The sequence below is a fragment of the Lycium barbarum genome, chromosome 12, assembly GCF_019175385.1.
Source record: "Lycium barbarum isolate Lr01 chromosome 12, ASM1917538v2, whole genome shotgun sequence".
Classification (NCBI taxonomy): Eukaryota; Viridiplantae; Streptophyta; class Magnoliopsida; order Solanales; family Solanaceae; genus Lycium; species Lycium barbarum.
In genome coordinates, this window is record NC_083348.1 from 98,588,477 (window position 1) to 98,600,582 (window position 12,106).

At 34.4% G+C, this 12,106-nt stretch overlaps 1 pseudogene; it reads left to right on the top strand.

The window, feature by feature from the left end:
* The first annotated feature begins 9,588 nt into the window (after nucleotides 1–9,588).
* Nucleotides 9,589–11,773, top strand: LOC132624715 (replication protein A 70 kDa DNA-binding subunit D-like; annotated as a pseudogene).
* Nucleotides 11,774–12,106: the final 333 nt, after the last annotated feature.

Genomic DNA, 12,106 nt, shown 5'->3' on the forward strand with positions numbered 1-12,106 from the left:
ACGATCCGTATTTCACTTTACGGACCGTATTTCGTATCGACGGGGACCAAAGTGCAAATCTGCAACTTTCACGTTTTCAGAACCTATAAATAGTCATTGTAGGGTTTTAATAGTTATCAGTTATTATATTTTGACTTTTGGCTTACAACATTAAATACTCTCTAGTTTTTGGAGGTTCAAACATCAATTCAAGTATTATCAATTCCTATTTTCTTCCAAAGTAAGCAATTATGAATTCTTCAATTTTTTATTTCTTGTTCTTTGTCATGAGTAGCTAAATTCGCTTACTAGGGTTGTGAACCCAATGATGGGTGTTTTGTGATTGGGTTTGTGATTGATATACACATAATGGATTACTAGGGTTTATTTATTCTTCATTCTTCATTCATAATTAATGGTTGCAAACATTGATTAAAGCCATAAACCCTGATTTATTTGGAAAAATAATTAGGGTTTGTAAGAATAAATAACAAGGACTCAAAGCTTTAAACTTTGTTTAATAAATTCACTTAGGAATAAGAAGAATTTACTTGGTATGATTAATCGTTCTTCATAGTTACTTTCTTATATTTGGAAAAATCATAGAAAGAGATAATCTTTATTTATTGGGAAATAGTAGAGATCCATATAGAGATTAAGTGCATTCATACAATGATCCATTAGAAGTATATCAAGAGCAATACCCATGATCATACACTCTATCTAACAGGGACACAACCTTAGTTTCTTTTACTATAAATTTCCACCAAAGCAAGTAGATCGAAATTAGTTATAGAAAAATCAATTATTACCAAAATCATCGGATTAAGACATTAGACCTAAAACTTAGCAGCCTACGACTTTAGTAACCTTTTCACACCATATTCCCTGTAGGATTCGACCCCAACCTTATTGGGTTACTATATTTGACAACGTCCGCGTTATAGCATTAATAAGTGTAATTTGAGCGTATCAAGGGCCTGCAAAATGGCAGCCCAACCCAGCCCTAAGCGGGCCGCGGGCTGGGACGGGCCAGCCCTTTAAGTTTTTTCGTCTCCCGAAATAACATTTTCTAAGTGATTTTTGGTGCAATTTGAACATGAAACTTTTGCAATATGAAATACAATCTTCTACCACATCATTCTTGCACAAATTCATATCATAGAAGAAAAAAATTTAAGAGAACAAATATAAATTATTATTTTTGATCACTAATCCAGATCACGTTCAAAAGAAATTAAACATAATATAAATTCTAAGACCTAAAAGTATTAGAGCCTGTTTGGATGGGCTTATGCCTATAAGCTAAAAAAAATAAGTTGGGGTAGTCTAACTTATTTCTTTTGACTTATAAGTTGTTTTCAGCTTATAAGCTGCTTTAGATAAGCTAAGTCAAATGGACCCAATTATTTTTTTGAGCTTATTTTAAGCACAAAATGACTATAAGCTGGTCAGCCAAACACTCAAAAAAGCTGAAAACAGCTTATAAGCAACTTATAAGTCAATCCAAACAGGCTCTTACTCTAGTTTCTAATTTACTACTTAGTAGTAAGTACATTCTTTTTTTTCTCATTACTTTTTATCTTTTTGTTTAATTTACTTATATTTTTAAAAAGTTAATTAATTTATTATTCTTTTTTGGCCTCAAGGGCTGGCTTCAAATAAGTAGGGCTGGGCGTTCGGTATTCGGTTCGGTATTTTCAAAGTTCGGATTCGGTAATTCGGTAATCAGTAATTCAAAGCATATACCAAATACCGAACTTTCAAACTTCGGTTCGGTAATTCGGGAATCGGTAAATTAAACTTCGGTTTGGTACGGTATTCGGTAATACCATATTGAAGTCGAAGTCCACTGTATTAGAATGCAAGTATACTATGCAGTAACAACAACAACATATTCTTAAAATAAATTGGGCAGAAATTGTATACCAAACTGGACAAAAGTTCCAGAATTGAAGACATTCTAGTTAGATCTTTAAAAATCCTCAAGTTATTTCAATAACAAACGACAACCCCAAAAAATAGCTACTTATAAATTCTTAGTCCAAGATCTCATAAGTCATAATACAACAGCTTCCAATAACAAAAGACTAACAGTGATCAACAAGTTGGTTTTGATCTGCTAGCTGCGCCTGAAAAAACAAAACAAACTGCTTAATTGAAAGTGATTTATTAGAAAATTTGAAGCTTATATCTCCAAATACTTAACTATTTTTTCAGCATAAAATTACTTTGAAGGCAGAGAAAACACTTGAAAAGGGAATATGATAAAGCTATATTGGGAATCTTGAGAAAGCATAGAATTTTCAGCACTCTGCATATATTTGGCTATATTCTACTATCAGTTAGATACAGATACCTGTCTTAGTTTTGGAGTGGTCACACATTCCCCGAACTAGAGGAAATATATACATGACACCTAAGAGGTCATGGAGAAAAAGTGAAAATTTTAGTATTTCCTTCCCAGGTCATGGACAAGTGGTTAAATGCTTAGTTTCCTCAAAAGGTTACTCCAATTTGCAATGTCACACATCCAAGAACTGACCTCTGTGAGATCAATGGTGACACAAGAATTCATGGAAATTCATCAACAATATTTTTTGTTTCAATCGATCAATTAGCAGCTGAAAAAAACATTGTATGGAGCATAAGACCATATGCTAGAAAATGTGACAACAGAGCAATGGGCAGTGTTACAAACTTAACAGTCAAAAAAGTTCATATTTCACAACAAATCCCAATTTGCACTAGAAATTATTCTGTCCCTGCAGTTGTTTTTTCAACTAAAGGATATGCTGGAAATCACTTCCATGATTTCACTGATGTGCTAATTCCATTATTCCAAACTTTGCGACATTTCAAGGGTGAAGTCCAATTTCTGATTAATTTTTCAACTAAAGGATATGCTGGAAATCACTTCCATGATTTCACTGATCCAGTTTTTGACATTGCAGATTTGCAGTTAGTAACTGCCAGTTACTAATGAGCAAGACACAGGTAAAGGAAATCATAATCCAAGGCAGTCAAAGTTTAAACAAGCAAGTTATCGAAAATAGAAATCATGTTATTAAGGTGTTGGATAGTGGAAAGCTGATCAGTGATCATAAGCAGCAGCAGTCGGCATTATCAAAAGTTAAAACTAGCACTGGTGGAGAAATGAAAAATGAACATTTTAACTCTAACATGGACACATTTTAACACTTGAAGTGAGGGGAGAAATGAAAAATGAAAATTCAGAGGCTTATACCTGAGGCATCTTGCGAGTACAAATCAAGAACGAGGGAATCTTTTGAGCTATCAGCCATATCTAAAAAGAATTTAAAATGTGTCAACAATTAAACTAAGTAAAAAAATATAAAAATAAAATACAAAAACTGAAAAACATACCAAGTTCAAGTTTCATAAGATCGTTAAAATCTTCTTCAACATTTATGGGATAAGGCTTATTTCGACGCCAATCTTGAAGACAAATAACAGCTTGCACCAATTTCGGAGTCAAAGAACTCCTAAATGAATCAAGAATACGGCCCCCGGTGCTAAAGGCACATTCCGATGCCACACTAGAAATTGGAATTGCCAACACATCACGAGCCATCTCGGAAAGAATTTTATATCTAGGAGAATGAGCTTTCCACCATGACAAGATATCAAAATTGTCCTCATCATCATTCGACTCTAGTTCTTCACTAAGATACTTTTCCAACTCCGACTTACCACCCAAACCAGTACCATCTTGTTTGTTCCTCTTCATTAGGATCCTATTTCTCACTTTTGTTGATTTTGTGCTAGTGTTAGAGCTAGATGAATCCGATGTCTGACCCGATAAATCAGAGAGAGAAGATGAGCGTCGAGATGCATTAGAGAATTTTGCTACATACTCTTCAAACATAGATTTCATGTAAGTCACCACTTCATCTTTTATGTCACTCCCCTTTTCATCTCCAAACATATCCTCAAGTGCGTCGCCAACATACTCAAGTTTGTTACGAGGATCTAAGATAGAGGCAATAAAAAGCACTTTATTCATTTTTTCAGGAGCACCCCAATACTTGACAAACTTTTCTTTCATTTTTTCTCCCATTTTTGCCAAAGAAGGATCATCGTCTTCCATACACTCTCTTAAATGATTGTGAAGCTCAACTATATCTTCAAAGTGACCATTAGAAGTGACGTAGAGCGAACCTGAAACCTTCTCAGTTAGATCATAAAACCTTTTAAGAAATATTACCATATTTCTCACCTTTTGCCAATCATCACTTTCAAGTACACCTGCAACACTTCCATCTTCACAAACATGAGTAGCAAGATAAGTTGACAATCCACCATCTTCAAGATCAAACCTGTCAAATGCACTCTCAAAATGTTGTGCGGCATCCAACATCAAGTAGGTCGAATTCCACCGGGTTGAAACATCTAAACATAATGACTTCTTACTATCTATGTTTTTTAGTTCACAACATTCCGCAAATTTTCTAATCCTTGCTGGAGATTGTCTAACATATTTCACCATTTGCCTAACACGTTTGATAGATGGACCAACTTCTTTCATGCCATCTTGCACAATAGGATTCAAAATGTGAGCCATACATCTCACGTGAAGATGGTTACCACATTTCATGTTAGATCCCCAATTAACCATTTGTTTGTGTAACTCTTTCACCATGACATCATTAGAAGAAGCATTATCTACAGTTATAGTGATTATTTTCTCCAATTTCCAATCAAGCAAACACTTACTAATACAACGAGCCATTTCGTCACCCTTATGACTAGTAACAACCTGAAAGTTTAAAATTCGTTTATGCAAGAGCCAATCACTATCAATAAAGTGTACTGTCAAACACATATAATTTATTCTCTGTATAGAAGTCCATGTGTCTGTGGTTAGACAAACTCTCGGTGATGTGTCTTTCAAATACTTCATAAACTTTTGTCTCTCTTCACCAAAAACTACATAACAATCCCTAGTCACTGTTCTACGGGAGGGAACTCGGAATAAAGGTTGGGTATTTTTCATAAACTTCTTAAAACCTTCCTTTTCAACAAAACGAAAAGGAAGCTCATCAAGGATTAACATCTCAACTAAAGCCCTCCGAGATACCTCTTGATCAAAAGTCCAAGTTGCCCCATCACCCGTTTCACCTTCTAATGGAAAGTTTAGATTTGATTGTTTGTACTTAGAATTGGAAATGTTAACCTTATTTGGATTTTTAAGACAAGTTTTCAAATGTTTATTCAGTCCAGTTGTTCCATTTTTAGTTGCATCAGCTAAGAGAACTTTACCACAATACTTGCACTTTGCTTTATTAATTCCATCTTCTATGAGCTTATCATAATGCGGCCAAGCAGCAGATCTTGGTTCTATAGCTTTCCTCTTCACAGTCACTGGATGTTGTTCAACTTCCGGTGTTGAATCAAGAGACTCGGTAACAAGTGCGCTTCCACTGACATTGGCTGTTCGACTTGTTTCATCTTCCATCTAAACATAGAAGAGATTACAAATGTTATAAGACATACACAGACCTCTTTCGACCTCTTTCTTCATCTTCCATCTAAACACAGACCTCTTTCTTAATCAGAAACAAAACACACACAGAGACCTCCTAATCTTATCTGGAGCCATGATACTTAAGAAACGAAAGCAAATTGAAGCTTTGAACCACATTTTGTTGGTGATTCAAGCTTCATAGATAATGACAAGAACCATGTGCGTAGCCAACTTTCACTTTTCGAGTAATCCTAGTAAATATCCAGACGATATCTCAGATTTTTTTTTTTTTGGTTTATTCAGTCATTCTTGTTTTGCTTTCCCTTTCTGAAAACTGATATTGTTGGTGAATCTATTAAAGAAGCTTAAATTAGTGAATCTCACCATTGTTTTCTTCCAACACCAGTAATCGACTTCAAAACGTTGTCGTTCACGCAAACAATGCCAGCGCCTTCGTCACCATAATCTGAAAATAAGCATTTGGGATCTTGTTAGTCTGTTATTTACATTACTTGATATATGTGAAGAAGAATTTACCAAGGACAGGCGTATACATCCATGTAAAAAATTACATTTTTACATGATTTCAAGAAAACCCATTGCAAAACAAATTATAAGTTTACATGATTTAGAGAAAATACATTTCAAGAATAATTACACTTTCACATGATTTAGAGAAAACCCATTTCAAATTACACTTTTACGTGATTTAGAGAAAACCCATTTCAAAAAACTCAGACCCATATAAAAAAAATTGATTCTAACCGGAAATTAACAGAGACATTACAATATCAGATCAGGTTAATATTAATGAAGAGAACTAATAGAGCAGATTGAGAGAGAGGGATATAATGGTGAACCTGATTGTAATTGGAAGCTTAAGTAATTTGAATAGTAATGAAGAGAGTTAAGATGACAATGGAGATACAGACTCTAATCTTTGGTCTATTTAAGGGCTTGTGATGTTGTTGAGAGCTTTGATCTATGTGAAGGTCACGAGGAATAATATTGGTCGTTGATGAGATTTGCGACGGTGGAGGCTGAGGTGATACCGTTTTTGGAGGCTGAGATGATAGATGTCGGTTAGGGATGAAGGTGAAGTGAAGTAGTGAAGTGTTAGGGATTTAGGTCCAAAGTTCACTGAACTGAGTGATGATCGATGAGACGATGAATTGAAGATGAAGTACTGAAGTGTTAGGGATTTAGGGTCTTAGGGATTTTTAATTTTTTATGGATCTGGGCATCTGTGACTATTGGATTCATTTTCGGATTTGGGCTGGTCCTTTGGACTTAAAATGTTTTAAAATGGGCCTTTAGCCCCTTACTCCCTTAAGGTGTACAGATCACTGTACAGTACATTTAATTTCGGTATTCGGTATTTACCGAATTACCGAACGGTATAATTGTAAATATCGAATACCGAAACCGAATTACCAAATTTTATCTTTCAGTACCGAATACCGAACCGAAAACCGAATTACCGAATACCGAAATACCGAAATAGCCGGTTCGGTTCGGTAATTCGGTTTTCGGTATTTTATGCCCAGCCCTACAAATAAGCCAGCTTCAGCCCAACCCTTGAGGCCGGCGGGCCAAGAGAGGCTGGGCTTTTGAGCCTCACTTCTATATGGGCCAAAGAAATCCTAGCCCAACCCTACTTAAATAAAGGGTTGAGTCGGCCTCGCGGGCCAAGCCCATATTGACAACTCTATTTGTATCTCTTGACTTTGTGTAGTCTTTGGTGAAGTTGTCATGGATACATCCTCCTTCCTGGACTTTTATTTCTTGCTTCTTCTCTTTTGCCATGTATTTTTTTCTGCAAGATTTGTTAGAAAAGTGCGAGAATATGATATAAATTATTCATATTTTAATTTTAAAATATTATACTTTTATACTGAAATTACATGAATAATTTATATCCATCAATAATACCACTTAATTCCCAAAACCCAGAAAATTCCATTGAAAATCTTCCTCACGTGTTCAAGATTTTCCTCTGTTTTCCCCGAATTCCATCCCATTCTATAAGTGGTTTTCTGGTAAGTTTCTCCGTACACTCTTTGAATTTCTCCGGTGTTTCTACTGATTACGATGATAAAAAATCCTCTTTTTTTTGTTGGGTATTTTATTCCACTACTTTTGATGAGTATATGATAGTTTTTCTGACTTTTATTTTGCTACTCATTCTGTAAGTATATGATAGGTTTTCTGGTGATTTGGTAATTTATTGTAGAATTTTGTATGGCTAATATGTTGATTTTCAACAATTTGGGATTCATAGCAATCTTAGGTTTCCTCCAATTTTACAATTTTATGAAGAAAAAGAAAGGGCAACACCAGTTTAAGAAATTAGGTTTTTTTTTTCCTTTGTTCAAGATTTTTCTGAATATGTTGATATTAAAACTTTCCTTGCTTTTATTAAATGGCACTCCTTTTAAATTCAATCTGTTAGTAACTTCTTCTTTTTTTGACTAATTTAACTGATTGTGATAAAAAAAATCTCGGTTTTCTTTGTTCGGTATATTATTCCACTACTTTTGATGGGTATATGATAGGTTTCCTGGTGGTTTGGTAGTTTATTGTAGTATTTTGTACTTGTGTGTTCCTAATTTTGCTGTGAACACTCATGGATGTTTGAAAATTGATTTTTCCCCTTCTTATTTTGCTTGTCTTTCCCCCTGGTTCTATTTGCTTATTATACACCCCTAATTGTTGGTATTTGCTTCATGTTACTATGTTAGGACTGAAGAAAATTAAAATAAGCGCTTGAAATTTCAGCATAGAATGTAGCTTACAAGAATTAAGTACAAAAAATCTCTAAATTAAGAATTGTAAAGATAGAAAGCAAACAGATTAAACTAACAGAAAGGTAGCAACAAAGAGCCTTAAGGCTCACCACCAATTGTGATGCAACCCGTTTCAACATACAAACTAGTAGTAAATGTTGGTTATTTTCTGACGGATATGGTTCTAATTTAGCCCGTGTTGGTTTGTTATTTAATCGTGTTCTCTTTTTCAATTTTCTTATTGATAGTAGTGCTATTTCATGGCAGTTGAGTTTTATGTGTTCATATGAAGTTGAAGATCTATTTCTTGATAGGGAAGCCTAGAAGTTCATGAATTGTGCATCTCTCTAGAATAATGAAGTTTTGATTTTCATAGCGGAGATTAATTTTATGGGTTAGTAAAACTATTACCGTCGAAAATCAACTCATCATACTCAAGCCTTTTATACATTTTACGTATATACATGTTGTCCACAACTTTTGTACATATAATATTAGTTTTAACTTTTCAATACGGGATCACAACGGGTTTACAACACCATACAGCATAATTTTAAAAATAATGGAAACAAACATGGTTTCATAGACAACAATATAATAATGAACCACGGGAAACAACCATCCAAATAGGGGGTTAGTTAATTTGGGACAGAGGAGGTAGTTTAGTTACTTAAATAACTGAATGTTTGTTAAATGACTACTAGATATTGGGGTGTATTAATAATGATTCGTAAATGAATCACTTGTTCATTTCAGAATGTGAATAGTTTGATTGTCAAATTTGACAAGCCACTATAGGTTAGTTAATTTGGGACAGAGGAGGTAGTTGAATTAATTGATAAAATTGAATCATTGTGAAATGACTACTTGGTAATGGGGTGTATTTGTAGTGATTCCTGAATAAGTTACTTGTCATTTGAAAATGTGGAACTTTTCATTTGTTGTGCAGTTTTAGTGGTCCTGGATCAGTTGGTTCGCATAAAAAATAAATATAAGAAGGTGAGGAAAGAAGATAGTAATAACTAATCGTTGGTGGAAGCTGCGAGAGATTATTGCTAAATCACATAAACTCTTAGGACTAATTTACTTGATGGAAATAGATAATTAGTTCATAAAATCCGTTTTAAGTCGAAGTTGGATAGCTAAAGATCTAGTAGTATATACAGATGTAAGATACCTGCAATATTTCTGAAAGTTTCCTTTTTTCCCTACCCAAGACTTCTTACCTTATCACACTGAAAAATAAAAACTCTATTTGGTATAGACATGCGATATTAATTATTTGCATAACTTTTCCTGACAATACTATTGTAAAGTTATACAGTTGGCAGACACATGGCACCAAGATTAAACATCGATTGCATAACAATAGACATGCCAGATTGGACTTCCAAAGTCCAAATCGTGGACATGAGCCGTGAGCGAGAAAGTCTTGAAAAGAAAATCAGATTCCAAAATTTAATTTTGGAAGATGATGGATGAGGTAATTTTATCTATAGCATTATCATTTAATTTGCTTTATATGGAAGTATAATTTACGTGCATCTGAGATACATACTGAACTCTACAGGAGCAGCAAATTAGGGCTATTGTGTACGGTGATGATATTGGGAATTATGCAGAGAAGCTTCAAATCTCAGAGACATATCTGATTTCCACCGCAAGAGTTCGAGTTTTACACACTTTATACGGCAAACCAATACACAATTTTTATTAGGCACTCGACAAAGAAACTATAGTTGAACATGTCAAGCCAACTGAAACCACTCCCACCATCAACTAAGCTGAATATCACAACTTTTGACCGCATCGCTCATATGACTCCTCATTCTTCTGTAGAAATTGGTATACCACTCCTAGAAATTACTAGCATGATCGATTATATATGCTTATACATGTACACACTCATTATATTCCCTTATATCTTACTATCAGACATACTAGGAATCGTTCTATGTTGTGGCCCTCCAAAATATGCAGGTCGCAATCAAAATAGGTGCCGAGAGATTATTGTTGTTGACAATCAGTAAGTACAACATTCATTTCAGATTATATACCCTTATTTTCCTTTGGAAGTATATGCATATCCTTACGATAGATTCTCAAAACATTAGTATTATATTCCCCGCACTCTCAGGAAAAAATAATTTCTACTCACTTTATGGGAGGACTTCGGAGAAATCAAAGGAATTGAGCTCCAAGCTAAAATGGGAAAGGATGAAGAGTTCCCTGTAATCCTTGAAAGGAGTATAGAAATATCTTCTTATCAAGGTATGCACATATTAAAATATTTTACTTACATATTTTTATTTAATACAACATTACACGTACATTGTGCCATACAGGTTTATCGCTGCAAACTAGATTCAACTCAACAATACACATAAATCCTGCTTACCCACATGCGTTGGAGCTCATCAACTGGTACTAACTTTTCAGCTTTACTTTTTAACTTGCCCTTGAACAGCATATTGAATACTTTATTTGCTGTGACAATAGGGCAAAAACAAACAAACACATGCTTTGAAGTTATGCATCAGCCAGCTTCTCGGCGTCATCAACGTCTCTCGCAGTAACTCCTGCTCCACAGTAAGTTATCCCCATTGTAGAAATTTCAATATAGACTTCGGTAAGTGTTTCACTTATCTAGATGTAAATAGGTTTATTCATGAAACAGAGTAATATACATGTGCTTTTCATCTTTCTTAACAGATTGAAGTTTTCTATGTTGAGGCAGAAATGTTTATTTCAAATAAGTTGCAGAAATTTTGCGTGCTTGAATATTCAGAATGCAAACAAAAAAAGCGCACAAAAGAAAGAAGAGAATTTGAATGCACAAAGTGTAATCGACAGACAACATTAGTGCCTCGGTATTATGTTTTCACCATATATATAAATTTCATCTCCACAAAATATAGCATATGTGTACAAATATTAAACTCAATATGGTTGCAGGTGTACCTTCCAAATTGATCTTATTGATGGCAGTGGGTTGATTACGGCAGTAATTTCTAGAGATATAGCTGAGAAGATGCTCTCCATGATAGCAGAACATATATTTGAAAGAACTTTGGACAAGGTTGCCCCTTATTTATATGTAGTAATATACTTCATATATGTTTTTGATTTGCTATTTCTGCAAAAATTAGCCACAACTAAATCGTTTTAGCATGCAAAACACTAGCTATATAAGAGTTCAGATCAGCTTCATGCTTATTGGATATTTTATTAAATCTAAGAAATGACTCTTCCGCTTGCAGAAACAACTCCTGCCTATTGACCATGTTCATAAGATGTTGGACATATTATTCCGAATTCAACTAAGAAAGTCATCCTGGAGAAGCTCGAACGACACACAAACAATTGTATCAATTCTGTCATATGTAGAAAGGGACCAATCATTCCACCTAGCATTAATCAAAGGAACACCAAAAAAATGAAGCCTCTAAACACAAGTGCGGTAGACATGGAGGAAGCAGTTATTGCATCTGACTCTTCAATCACAAGGCAGAAAGTTCAACCACCCACACCATCAAAAAGCTGTAAAAGGTCAATCGAATTTAGTACCATCTGCTTATTGATAAATGTATGATGTTCATTTGTAAGATATTTTTGCCTTCAACTAGATTGAACTGTCTTACACAAATAAAGTTACATAGATGAAACCGACAATCACCTACATAACTTGTCAATCAGCTTAAAGGAACTACCTGAAATTAGAGTTGAGATGACTGTCAAAACTTCTCAATATTTTAATTCATATTGATAAATGGCTTGATGTGAGATAAAATTACTGGTGCCTGAATTACTGGACGTATGGCCATACTTCTGTTCAATTTTAGGTGACCTATGT